The sequence below is a fragment of the Apteryx mantelli genome, chromosome 12 (genome assembly GCF_036417845.1).
Source record: "Apteryx mantelli isolate bAptMan1 chromosome 12, bAptMan1.hap1, whole genome shotgun sequence".
Lineage (NCBI taxonomy): Eukaryota > Metazoa > Chordata > Aves > Apterygiformes > Apterygidae > Apteryx > Apteryx mantelli.
The window spans coordinates 19,231,705-19,244,206 of NC_089989.1; the positions used below are offsets into that span (position 1 = coordinate 19,231,705).

Sequence of the window (12,502 nt, forward strand, 5' to 3'; positions counted from 1 at the left end):
TGGAGATTATCTCTGTCAGCTGTTCCTGTGTCAGTAGCAATTTTTTTTTAATGCTGCATTTATGCCATAAGAGCCCATCCTATGCTTCCCTTTTAAGAAATATTCCCTTTCTTCCTGCGTTACTACTTGGATTGCAGCTGAAGCATATAACTAGGGGTTTATCTCGAACACTGGAAGATTTTGCTATGCCTGCCTTATCGTACCATCCATGTATTAAAATGTTTGCTGCCCTGTATCGATCCCAGCGTACACAAAGCCTCAAATGCAGCTGCGTCCTAGCAATCTGCTGGGGTTATAGGCCAGTCCACGGAGAGCGTGTAGCAGTACAGCATTAAGCTACACAACGTTCAAGCTGCAGTGGTTTCTGCTGTTAGCTTTGGAAACCCTCTCGTCCTCGCAGCAGCAGTCAGCGCAGCGCTCCACGTATATATGCGTTATGGCTGAGCTGCAAATCAAACTGTGTCGGGCCTCAGAGACTTTGGAGAGAATTACTCATGTAACCTCATGGTGACTGCGTCCTTCTGTGCCAATCTTCTGAGGATTGCTCTTGCAGAGCACTGGCTTTTTAGCTTACTCCGTACCAGCTCAAGTGTTTGGCTTGCACAGGTTGCAGAGTCAAAGGGTGGTAGTGATTGTGGTGCCATCATCCATGGTGGTGGACCATGCATCCTGCCAGGTTTTGAGAAGAGAGATGGAGGAATTTGTCCAGAAGTGAATAACGAAAGAGGGGTCCTGGCCACAGCACATTAATGAGCCCAGCTGGTCCAGCTTGATTGGACACCGCATTGGTTATAGAAACCATACCCACAGCTCAGGCACGCTGGTAAAATCTGTGGACACCCAGGAGTTAAAGCACCAGGGTGTGAACAGAAAGGGTTTCAAAGAAGGAAGTAAGCACCTAAAAATAATAGGCAGGTTCTCTGGCAAGCAGATTCAGAGAGTGTGTGAAAAGAGAGAAGAAGAGATGCAAGACTTCCTTCCCAAGAGCTCTCCTGCTCCCACCTGCAGGAAACTTCTCCATCACTCTGTACAAAGAGCACCTTTTGTTTCAACCGTAGTTCAAGTTTTGCTTTAAATTCTGTTTGGCCGTACTTTATTTCTTCTCTCATACCTTTTCCTGAGATTCTGAGATTCTGACAATTTTGAAGCTGCATCCTGCGTGGGAGGAGGGCTCCCTGACCAGAGACAGGGCATGACACCCCCTGCTGTAGCTGGGTCACGCTCAGCAGGAGCCCCGGAAAGCTGTAAGAAGCCCGGGGAGCAGAGGCGTGGAGGGTAGAGCATCCTGAGGAGCTCTGCGGCTTTAAGACCATCATCGACTTGCGGTGATTGAATAGCACCCGCTTTGCTGCTGCTGAAATGTAGAACATCTTGAAACAAGCATACGTGTCATGTTAGTTTTTGTATTTCTTTGTATTTCAAGAGGAGGAGACTGCTGCCACAAACTGAATGTTTCCCAGGCTTTTAATGCACTTGTATTCTAAGTGCTTTTTTTTTCCAGCACAATTATTTCCTGATTTTCTCCAAACACAAACCATGATACCTGTTGAAATGGCTTTGTAAGGAACTGAGTGAGCCGTTGGGTCATTCTAACGATGAGGAAAACAAACAGCTTGACATCTGCTCCTCGCTGTTGTGTGTAGTGTTACGCCAGGTGAGATGGGGGCGTTTTTTGCAGCAAGAACTTTAGTAGTGTAGAAGCAGCCAAGGAGAAAGTTGCAGGCCACATCCTGCCATTCGTAGTTCAGTGGCTTAAAAGAGATTTAGATGAGGACTCCAGGGCCGAGTCCTAAAGATGCACATTAGCCTGAGCAAGGTCGTAATATGAATTGGAGGCAAGGAAAAGTCTGTGTGGCCCCTTGGGGAAGTTGTGTGGCCACGATGGCATAAGCAAGACAGCTTTTGTCGATAGAAGTGAATATGTTTGGTCTCATAAAATTACCTCTTTCTTCAAAACCTGTCTTGTTCATAGGCCCTGGGTATTGTCCACAATGGAAGTGAGAGTTTGCATCCCTGGGGTTTTGTTTTAGCACAGTGGATCTCAAGTTGGGAGCCTGGTAACAGGTCTGCCGTCCGTTTGCAGCATCAAACCATCTTCACGGTGTTTCCCATTAAGAGTTTGGTGAGGAGTGTACATGGCAGCCTTCCACAAATGTAAAGACGCGACTGTGCTACACCCAGGCACTGCTTTAAAATGAAGAAACTGGGAAGCCTGGGAAGGTGGAGGATTCAGCAGAGACCTCTGCCTGGGCTTTCATCGCAGAGCATAATTGTAGGTTTCACCTTCATGGCTTTCAGCACCATCCCGTGAGGATGCGGAGGAGACAGGCTGGGGCTATGCTACCCCTGGCGCCCCTCCGCATCATGCCCGCTTGCCAGGGAGACCCCAGCCTTCTGCCCTGTCCCCATAAAGGGGGTCCTGGTGGGAGTGGAAGAGCACAGGGACCTCCTCGGTGGAGCAGGAAGCAGGAGGAGAGGAGGTAGCAGAGCCATGTACACGTGAGAGGTTATGGGGACGTGTGGGAGCAGGGTGTCGTCGTTGGGGGAGACAGAAGCAGCTCGGCGGTGGGAAGAAGGAGCGAGGTGGAGGTGGCAGGTGGTGATGGAGGGGGAGGCGACATGAGGAGTGAAAGTGGAGGCAGAAGTGAGGAAGCTGCAAGGATTAGTGGGGGCTTTCTGCCTACATCTGCAAGAACTGAAACAGCACTGAACATCTACAAAAGATAAGTCAAAAGGGAAGAACATGCTTGGAAGAGAACTGTAAATACTAAAATACATCATGGGTGGCAGACTTGCTTGGAGTCTTGTGCCAGAAAGCTATTACTGAACACCGCTGATCTAAAATCAGGTTCTTGTACTGCAAAGACGCCTAGAGGCCAGGAGCCCCCCCAGCCCACCGCTACCTCAGACACAGGAGGTTTGTTGTGGCTCCTGCAGAAGTTTCAGTATAACCAAATCCGTTCCCACCAGACCTAAAACGGAGGTAAAAGGAACATCAAGCAAACTACGTTGGAGTTGGATGCATCAAAGAAGGAGATAAAAATTCTGCCCTACAACAATGTGTTTGCACTGGCTTTCTAATTTAGTTGTGAACTGAGGTGTGGTTGTCATTGGGGAAGTGACTCTGTCACTTAATTGACATTTCTGCTTCCTCTGGGTTTGTGACTCATAGATGCCGGCTTGAATCATCTTGCCTTGGCTGGCTGGAGAGAGCCGCTGCCGTCGTGGGGAAAGGGACCGAGGGCAATGCTAGGAGAGGAGAAATGAGAACTTTTGGTGGAGAATGAACAAACGACGTTGGGGAGCTGAGATGGCTCCTTTTCTCCATTTTTAAGGGGTGGTTGTTGTGGCCTCTCTTGACAAAACCTTTTGTGTTGGCTGGAAGAGAAGAAAAAAGGCTGGAAATCTCTGCTGTATCCTAGGCAAGCATAGCCAGAGCAATTACGTTACAAATTCCTGCAAAATGCTGGGGTCCCAGGTGCCCGTCTGAGCTGTTCCCTTCCACCCTTCACGTTTTGTCCAGCACATTTCATTTTCATTTTTAGCCACCAGACTCCATTATCTTATTTTCAAAAAAAAAAAAAAAAAAACCAAACATACTTCACTTTTTTTTTTTTCCCTCTCTCAGTTGCTGAACACATTTGCTACCAAATTCATGCGAGGAGCAAAAGATAACAAAAGCTAACTTCTGTTCTTATTTCACAATTTTGAGTTTAGCCTCTGCAAGTATGTGAAGCTATATATCAAAGACTAGGTGCCATGTGATGATCTGGCTATAGTGCTCTTGACATTTTTTTTCATTACACCATTTTCCTCCCTGCTTAGGTCAAAACAGTTTTTTTTTTACCTAAAAACTCCCTTAAATTGGGCAGATTGTGGAAACTCTAAAAACAGGCCCAACTCCTTTTTTTCTGCCCCCCCTTAGATGTGAGAACAGTTTATAACTGATGGCAGTTTTTATAAAATAGGCTCCATCCTGATAAAATGTTACCCCCTGGTGTGCCATTTTTCCAGCTGAACTGCTAGTAGGATTGAGAGATCTTGCACACTGCTGCTTAAATAAGTAGACTACATGCTCTATGAAGAAATCATATTTTCTCAAAGGAGAACAAGTAGGCTCAGTGCACCAAAATTGCTTTAAATAAACTTGCAGCTACTCTTGCCTTTTTTTTTTTTTCCTTTTTTTTTGGCGCAGCTGCGAATGGTACAGTCTATCAATCAAGCTTTGCTGGCTTGGAGAGTCTGTGACTGTAGCTGTCTCTCCTCTGTGTCGCAATTACATTTTTGTCTTCTGCTGAGCTTTGTAGCTTAAATATTCTATTGCTCTTAATCAGATTGTGCTTTGGGGCTGCAGGTATCTTTTGTTTTTCCTCAGATGCGTGCTTTTTAGGATCTTTCAATAATTTGTTAATTTAATGTGCTGTTCACTTGCAGTAAATTATCTGTGTCGTGCATTTGAAGTGTAAGAATACTTTCATGAAATTAATGCCCTACTAGTCTACCTTATCAATAGAGTGAGTCAAAGTTTAGGCAAATGAGTGGCTGACAAAAAGGAAGGAAAATGCATTGCCGGCTGTTTCTTTCTGTGCTGGTGGTTGCAAATCTTGCGCTGCTGAATGGAGGTAATGCTCTGGGGGGGATGCTGTGAAGTATTACTCAGCCTAGTGCACCGATCACGTATACGATATGTGATCAATATTTCTATCAGCTAACAAAGAAACTCAATGTGCACCTACCAAAAATACTCTGGGCTGAGTTATTAGGCAGTGCTTAACTCTTTATCTTTGCGTTTAAGGCTCTGGCTTCTTCTTTTTTTTTTTTTTTTTTGGAGACAGTGTCTTACATTAGCATGTCACCGTGCAAAATTCGGGTGCTGAATTTCACTATGTCATAAGTTTTTCTGAGGAAGCCCTTGCTGTCCCTGTGCTCTTTTTTACGAGATTAACATTTCAGCCGACCTGTGGTGTAGAATTGACTATTTGTGCTTCCAGTGTTTTCAAACATCCCTGCTGCACCTAATGAAAATGCAAGCTGCTGATCTATGACGTTGTTCGTCCCAGGGTGTCTGTTACTAATTCCCAGCCCAGAGGCAGCAGGTCCCAAGCGAGGGCCGGTGGGAACCAAGGAGGAGAGGAGCTGCAGTCGCATCAGAGCTGGCAGCTGCATCACACTCGCACAGACATGAAGGGCAGCCAGGACACCTGACCTTAAACTCAGTTCAATACCTTTTAAATCCATTTTGGACTTTAAAAAAATGATGCAGCTTCCTCTTCGGCACCGCTAGTTAATATCTCACTGAGGTACCCTCCAAAAGCTGTGGTGAAATATGAAGTTAATACATCACTAGCAAGCTTTCAGTCAGAATGATGTATTATTCAAGGTGGAATTAGCTAGAAGGATCAATGCACACCCATTATTCTATTTAAAATAATCATTGGAAGACTCATTAACTTTTTTTTTCCCTCTTTTCAAACAACATAGTGAATGAGACATCTAGGAACATCCCCTTCTGCCAGCATATGCACCTCTGTGACTTCAGTATTTTTTCATTCGTGGCAGGATTATTAACACCTGAAAGACAAAACCCAGATTTAACTCAACAGAATTTGCCTTCAAATCACTGAACCTGAAACCAGTTGCCATAGGCAAAGGCGAACTCAGCATTAATGCACTTTTTTTAAAAATCAAAGGTCATAGCAGTATCTGTGAAATAGTGCATGTGCCAGCATAAGGTTCAGTGTCACATTTTGCCCGGGTACCTGTTTTTCTCTCTGATTTTACGCATGAGCAGCAACTTGAAGTGTTAAGGGGGCTGTTGCCATTCCTTGTTTTCCCTTACAAATGTATTCTGCAAGATACTTACTTGGGGCAGTGCATTTATTACACAGCAAATGCTTTCTGTTTCCCAGCTCACCTCTGTGAAGCTGCAGGCTCTTGGCCAGATTTGTCCTTTTGCATCAACTCTTATGGGAGATGTGCAATTATAGCATATACGGGGAGGATAGAAGAAAATATCATCTGTGGAGGAAGAGGAATATATCATTCTTGGATCATTTGGTGCTTGTGAAGGTGAAAAACTTAGGGCACCAAATCTAGCTTATCATTGCGTTGGGAGCTTCGTAGGCGGTTTTTTGACTGCACAGGTAAGTCAGTGTGCTGCAATACTGACCAGTAGCCATTCATACCCTTTAGCTCTCCTGAAAGACTCCAAATAAATATTTCCTACTGTATTTCAAAGCAAAGCACAGGCAAATGTTCCATATCTGTTCGTCCACATTCCAGATCCTGCTCTAATCTTTCACTTCCTTTTATATTCAGAAGTGGTTCAGATATGAAATACTTATCCACAAGCAGATTTAACCATGTAGACTTCAAAAGGGAGAGGAGAGAGAGGTGGGACAGTGGACTTGGCGCAGTCACAGAGCACCTGCTGCAAAGCCGAGACGTGTGTCCTTTGCTACTGCTGCAGACCAGCGCAGGGTTAAAGCATGAGCTTTCAGAAGTGTTAGAGGTAGGACCTACTCGAGCTATTAGCTAGCTCTAATATAATTTGGCCTTAAAGACACTAATTTGAACAGTTTAACCAGCAGTATGCCAAATGCTTTCCCTTTGCTGGGAAAGCATGTTTCTTTTGACTGCGATTCTCTTGAATTTTTTGAAATCCTGTTGCTATGATGTTAAAATATATATTAATGTGTGGCATCATGTTTGCATTACTGGGGTTCTCCTCATTTCTGTTCTAAAACAGTGAAAATTAGGTCCTTTCCCATAGAGACACAGGACTGGCATCTGTCCAACAGTACTGGAACGCTAAGAGAATAAATTGTTTAACCACGTTGATTGTCCTGAAATCCTACAGGACAATTTAATCTCTGTAACCTAGTTAATATATAATAGGGGTTTTTTTCATTGTTATTTGTTTGTACAGAGTGTTCAGAGACAAGCATTTGACCGGCGAGCTGTAGATCTTACCACAAGCTGAACGGAGCTGAAGTCAGGCACTTGGGGGAATATTACCCCTGACTTTCACCATTGTAATTGAAAGTAGAGTTTGACACATTGGCATCTCTCCGTGTCAGCCATTGTCACTGGCTTCAGCTGCCACGGTTAAGTATGTAGTCATTCATCCTTGGCAGACACCGGCCTTTGCAGCACAAGAGGATGGTCTCTGGATGTTAATGCCACAGCTCTCCGGGAGCAGCTGGCTATATTGAATTCAAGGCATGCAGATTGTCTTGGCCATTTTACTTAGCAGATGGGTAAGGCTTGATAGATTGAAGATTTAGTTTCCAAGTCAAGGGCCAAATGTTGCAGTGGGAGAGCAAAGTAAATTATATCACTATTCTGAGAGGAAGGGCTCAGGTAGTGTATCACAAAATTGTTGCCATTCATTTTCCTCTCACTTGCACAAAATGCATGTCATTTTGCCTTTCAATATAGCCAACTATGGCATTCTCCTTGGTTTTGAGATGCTTTGCAGTACTGTCTGTGAGCCCATTTAATGAGCTTGAAAGCAGTTGCTGCAAATTTATGACAGTTTAATAAGTCTAAATGCCAGAATTTTTTTAGGTAGAAATGAGAGAGAAATTTGTATTTCATATCATTCAGGATGGAAGGGTTTTTTTCTATTCTTTTTTTTCCCCACACCCTTTTCTTCAATACAGCAGACCTATTTAAGCGTATTTTTAAAAAGGAAAGCACAGTCCTTATTTCTGAGCTGTTCAAGCTATTATTATTCACCTACTTCTAGCAAGGTGACTGTTACCGGTGATCATTAGAGAGCTTTGTGGTGCTGCCCCCAGCCATTGTCGTGTTGGTTGGTGGGAGGAAAACCTGGTTTTTGGAGAGGCTGCCCACAGCAATGGGAAGGGGGGACAGGAGAACGGGAAGTCTTACTCTCTGGGAAGCGCTCTCAGGTGTAATATCTGGTGTATCTGTGTGGCCCATCTTGCTGCCTCGGTGTTTAGTTGGGGCTTCCCCAGCTTTTTGGTTGTTGTTTATTGTTTTTCTTACAAAAGTCATTATAAAATCAATTTTGAATACAGTTTGTCCATTAGGTGGATCAAAATATTTTGCCTGGGATTTTTTTGTTGTGCTTTATAGAACAGTTTCCAGCAGAAAGACCAGTCATGATTTGCTTGTACGATCTTAGCATGTGGTTTAAATTATAGCAGGCGACAATAAATTATAGCACATTTCTGCTGGTTTTTGTAAAATCAGAGGCTTCCAGAAGCTCTGGGTTTATTCTGTAGAATAATCAGACGAGCAGAGAGCTTCTGCTACTTAATGTATAATGAACGACAGAGAATGCGAACTGATGTTTTAACTCATTAGGCCATGCTGAGCTTAGTAACGCAGGGCCTCCCTATAGAGTAAATAACACCTTGCCCCGTAAAGTCTGTCGTCTTTACATGCGGCAGGGTGATGCTTGCACTAGCGTGATCAGCACGGCTGTGGTGGGGTCTGTCCTTCTGTCACACTCCTGCTCCACGTGTCGCTGGCCCTTTCCTCTTTTGGAATTAAAAGCATTAATAACATGTATGTATCAATGCATTAATAACGTTTTCCTGAGAAGGTGCCTGAGTCCCCAGCCTGCCTGCTGCCCTGGCGGCTCCGAGGGCAGGGCTGTAGGAACAGCCCTTCCCAGCAGGGCGACAGCAGCTTGCACTGCTGAAAGGTGTTAACGCTGTTGTCGATAAGTTCGTGACTGATCAACCTCGCTGCTAACTGAGGAATAAATCAGCTCTTGATCTCGGCATTCGAAGTGGGAGCTGTAACTAAGTGCAACCTGTCCAAGGTAATGATTTCCACCGTGATTTTGCTTGAAGAACGTCTCCATTTGTGACTGCAGAGCGCGGTCACTTGGGCATGACCTTTTCCTACATCGCGAGATGCTTCTTTTATTTGTTGCATTAAAGTCAAGCCTAGATTGACATGTACACCCAGTACTGAAGGCGCTCAAAGGGTAGGACAAGCAAAGAGATTTTGCTTCCTCATATCACCTTCATCCCGTACTTATCCTGTGGTGAGAGCTCTGTTAGCATAGGAAGCTGCATAATGATATTCCTGTGTTTATTTTTCCCTTGCACTTAGCATGATAGTTACCTATTTATTTCTGCCAAAGAGGATTACAGGCATCGTTCAATTATAAATGATGCTCGCAAGAATTATTTATCCAGTTTACTGCAGACCTATACAGTGTTAGTCAGACTTGAGTGAATGCATCTTCTTCAGGGAGCAACACTGGTGGTGGGGGATTTTTAGGGCAATTTCAGGTTGATGATTTCCCTCTCTTTCATTAATCCTTGCAGCATAGAGCCCTCGCAACCGCACGGAGCCCACCCAACTGGCAGCGTAGCAAGTATGTGTTTGTGTGGGGGCTCCCTGTGCTACAGAAGTCTTCATTGGTGATGTTTCTTCCATGTTAGCCTCTTGAAACAGGAGGGGAAGCTCATTGCTCTCCTCTCACGGGACAAAAGCAGCCTTGCTCAGCTCTCGCAGCCCTTTTGTTGGGTGAAGCTTAGATGTCGCAAGCCGGTTGCCAATGTATGGGCTTCCTCTAGCTCTGCAGGCAAGGCGTCAATCTGAACAATTCATCGCCGTTGCCCTTTAGGATATATTTGTAAGATAAAAAATATACTACTACAATACAGATTATATAACAAAACAGAGAAAAACAGTTTGTAGAGGGATATAACCTCAAGCTTTATGACATAAAATCATAAAGGAGGTCAGAAGGACACTTCTTATTCTAGAGATGTTGTCCTTTTTTTCTTTCCTCTTCCCCCCTGCTTCTTTCAAGTATCAGCTGTTGTCAGAGACAGGATTCTTGTACGGGTGAATCTCTGATCTGCGCCAGCACAGTAGCTCTAGGCCAGTTAAACCAGAGGCATATAGCAATAGAGATAGGACTTGACATTTTGGGTTTCAGAAACCTTCTCTTGTCTGTGAACACAGACAGAAAAAGCACACAGACAAGTGCAGAAAAATAGAGAGGAAATTCATGGATTTTTTTTTTTTAAGAACTTAAAGAGAAAAAGAAAGATAAAAGTTTTTCTCTGAAGCCGGAACCATTACAGAAAATGAGAAAACTTGTGGGCGCTTTTCTCATGGTCTTGCCAAGATCCTGAAATGGGTATACTGAGATGTGGGAGAACAGTGTGTGAATATAAGGAGAAAGAAGAAAAACATCTGGAGGGAAAATAAGACTGTATCCCAATCAGGACTGAACTGAAATCTCCCCAAGTGCTACTTGTTTGCATGTGATTTTTAGAGAAACATGAGATCCCACTCTCGCTGCCCTTGGAGGATATGTGACTACAGATGCACAGCGCGTTTCTTTCGCTACCTCCCAAGACAGAACATGTCTCTTGATTTCATGCTGCTGAAGAACACGATACATTTGCAGACCGCGTTATCAGAATGCTTGCTTAGCTGGATCTATGATAGATACAGCACCTTGGTGCATTGAAGGGGCACTGCCAAGGCCGGTAGGTTAAGAATTGATCTACCTTGACAGACAATCCCAAAAGGAACGTTTTTAACCTTTAGGATTCTTTCCATCTATTTACTTTCTTAAAACTGATTGCAGCTGCCATCAGAAATAAAAACAAAGCAAACAGAATAAAACTCTCTACAACTTATGGTTAAATAACAAGAAATAAAGCACTGTTAAGTCCAGTGCAAGTTTTTCTTACAGTCATGTACTAAATTGCTAGTAGCTGTTTAATGATTTTTTTTTAGTGGTATCCATGGCTTGGAGAAACCTAAATAAGTGGAAAAGATGCAGGAACGTGTCTTCCAACAGCTCTGCATTTTTTAAAGTGTTTGCTGTTGATTTGCCGGAAGCCAGACGGAACCTACAAAGTGGGTCACTGGGTTCAGTGTACTGTGATTATTATTTATACAGAGTCCAAAGTGTACAGAGCACCCCTTTGGGCATATAAAAGTTCATGCTTCAAAGAACTTAACAGCCTTCAGGCCTAATAATATTATTGCCAGAAACATCTAAGCTGTATATATTTCAAAGCTGCTGTTGCCACTTTCATAATTCCATCGCAAATCTTGCCCTACCTGATTGTTGCAAGTCCTGGAGTACTGTGATGAGAAAAGGATCTTTTATTTCCACTTAAAACACCAAAACAAAACATCCTCTTTTTTTCTTCTCTCTAGAAGAGAGTATGAAAATGTGTCCTGAGCACAGCACAGTAGTTTAAAGGTCAAAAGACAAATAAACAGAAAAAAAACAGTATTTCAATGCAGTTGGCTTAAAAAGTAGTGAGATTCCTGTATTAATAATGGGGAAGAAGCAAGGGAAGAGACATGCTTGTGCCTGTGGGACCTGGGCACCTGGATTCCAGTTTTCTCCTCTGATAGGTTGTGAGTATTTGTGACTTTAACGGTAATGCACCATTACTCCTCCATTTTTTTCCCCTTTCTGTAAAATTTCTCGGCAAAGGAAACCACTGAAAAGGCTTCTGAAAGAAAATGTTGCAACTGATAAACAACATAGAAATCAACTAACATTATCAAGAACCGTGGCTGAGATTACCCTTAACTCAAGTTTGTTTTGTTTTGCTTTTTAAGAATTCTGCAACTTTAAAGATTAAGCGACGCCACTAGGCAAACCCAGTAAATAAATGGTTAGCCGGAGAAGCCTGCCTGAAAACAGTAGCATCGCTTCACCCTGGAAATGGGCTTTTAAATCATCGAGCTTGCAGAAATAGCAGCGAGAGATCGCCGGTGTGGCAGGGACGGTCTAAACTGCTGGTTAATTAATGGCAGGCAGCAGGGATCCCATAATCCCCCGACGTGCAACCTTTGGCGGTGATGGAGCGCTGCAAAGGTCTCTGCTGCGGCGCTGCTTTTTTTGGCGGGGATATTTTACGGGGCCCGTCCCCAGGGCTGCTTTATTAGTCTTTGTGAGAAGGGGGCGGCCGAATCACCGACTGCATCCCCTGGCGCCCGCCGTTCCTGCCCATCCCTCAGCCTTATCTCGCCTGCTGCCGTGCCGCCTCCGAGATCTCCCGGGCCGCCCTCGCTCCCGGAGGCGTCGCGGCTAAAGCCTCGCGCCTGCCTTTTCCTCTGGACGTGCTCCCGGGCGCCGCTGCGCTTCCCGCGACAAAGCAGCCCTGCTCCTCGCGTGGCGCCCAGGCTCCTCTCCCGGAGATCCCCGCTTTGTCCCGCTCCTTCCCTCCTAGGTCTTGGTGGTCCACTAAAGTGACTAAACCCCGTGTTGCCTCATGGCATCGACATCACGGGCAGGCACCAAAACGCAGCAGCTCTTCTGCGTTCGATGCGTTTCGCCGCTGGGAGCCCTCCGTCCAAAAATGGTCAATGCTGCTGAGATTTCTCTTGCTGGAAAAAAAATACAGTATTGCATGAATGAGGAACGTGGCAGTATTTATTTCCCAAAAGTAAATTGGCAGGTATCTTAAATAACGGAACACTTGCACAGAAATTGTGAGTTATTCCTTTGATACCTTGGAAGGAGAAAAAGTTG

The 12,502-nt window shown here is 44.4% G+C and overlaps 1 protein-coding gene across 3 annotated transcripts in view; it reads left to right on the forward strand.

Moving 5' to 3' along the window:
- Window positions 1-12,502, forward strand: part of PTPRG (protein tyrosine phosphatase receptor type G) — a 412,828-nt gene that overhangs the window by 285,709 nt on the left and 114,617 nt on the right. The window lies entirely within an intron of this gene.